Genomic DNA, 1,775 nt, shown 5'->3' on the forward strand with positions numbered 1-1,775 from the left:
TATACATAAAATTTCTTCAGGGGAAATGAGTTAATACTTCATCGGTTATTGTTGCTGGTATTTTCTTGGTAACTACGGTGCGTATGACGTTGATGCTCGTGGGACAGATTGTGAAGTTGAGGTTTGTGATGCGGATGTTGTTGGTGGTGGTAATGGTACTATTGGTGTTGTTGTCGGTGGTACTGTTGATGCCGGTGATGCTGCTGGTGCTTGTAACCTTTGCACCGTATTCTCCAAAGCCACTACCCGAGCGCGAAGCTCGTTGACTTCTTCTACTACACCGGGATGATTGGCGGTTCGGACGAGTGGATGAATAAGATCCAAAATTTGAGAGAGTATATGATCATGACAAGATATTCTGGAGATGAGAGAAAAAATGGTATTACGAACAGGTTCGCCGGTAAGTGCTTCAGGTTCTTCGCCAAGAGGGCAATATGGTGGATGGAAGGGATCGCCTTCTTCTTGTCTCCAATAATTAAGTAGGCTACGAACCCATCCCCAATTCATTCAGAATAGATGATGGCTGATTGGTTGATCCATTCCGGTTACACTGTCTTCGGAATTCAGGTGAATATCCATATCGGAATAGCTGTCGGAGTTTAAGGAATTTGAACTAGATACGGGATCCATCTTGTATAATTAGAGACATGATTTTTGATATGAAATAGATTATAGAATTTAGATTGGTACTCTTTAATACATAATTTACATATGTATATATAATACCAAAATTCCATAAATCACGGAGAAACTTTCGGAAGATGTCAGGAAAAGTTTACAGTAACAGATACGCTAAGATATGAATTTTTGTCTATACACTATTTATGCAATAAATGTAGGAAAACGTGTCTAGACTTAAGAATGATAAGCATGTAATTTCCGACAAGAAATGATAAGCAAAACTTTTGACATGCAGATACAGTCGAAGTCCAGACTTACGAACGCATCCTAACAACTATCAGTTAGAAACACTTATGCAAGACCTGGTTCACTAGGACCAACGCTCTGATACCAACTGTGACGATCGCTCCAAATCCATATGGACGAACACGTCATTCATCGATTTCATTGCGAGGTATTTGACCTCTATATGATACGTTTTGTAAACATTGCATTCTTTTGAAAAGGCACACCATAAATGAATATTTAAATCAAAGATTTTCGACATCTGATGATTTCTACATATAGACAATCACCATAAATAATAGTTTACAACAGTACTTCCGTTGATAATGCAGTCAAAATAAGATACATGGTGATGATTTGGTGAATGCAACGTTTGTGAAGACCCGTCCTAATCCATCCGGACGAAGTCCATATCGATTATAAACGATTCACAACAGTTGATTACATCGCGAGGTACTTGACCTCTATATGATACATTTTACAAACATTGCATTCGTTTTTGAAAAGACAAACTTTCATTACATCGAAAGTTGACAGGCATGCATACCATTTCATAATATATCCAACTATAATTGACTTGATAATAATCTTGATGAACTCGACGACTCGAATGCAACGTCTTTTGAAATATGCCATGAATGACTCCAAGTAATATCTATAAAATGAGCAAATACACAGCGGAAGATTTCTTTCGTACCTGAGAATAAACATGCTTTAAAGTGTCAACCAAAAGGTTGGTGAGTTCATTAGTTTAACTTAAACAATCGTTTCCATCATTTTAATAGACCACAAGATTTCATATTTCCATTTCTCATAAACATACGTCCCATGCATAGAGACAAAAATATCATTCATATGGATTGAACACC

The sequence above is a fragment of the Rutidosis leptorrhynchoides genome, chromosome 9, assembly GCF_046630445.1.
Source record: "Rutidosis leptorrhynchoides isolate AG116_Rl617_1_P2 chromosome 9, CSIRO_AGI_Rlap_v1, whole genome shotgun sequence".
Lineage (NCBI taxonomy): Eukaryota > Viridiplantae > Streptophyta > Magnoliopsida > Asterales > Asteraceae > Rutidosis > Rutidosis leptorrhynchoides.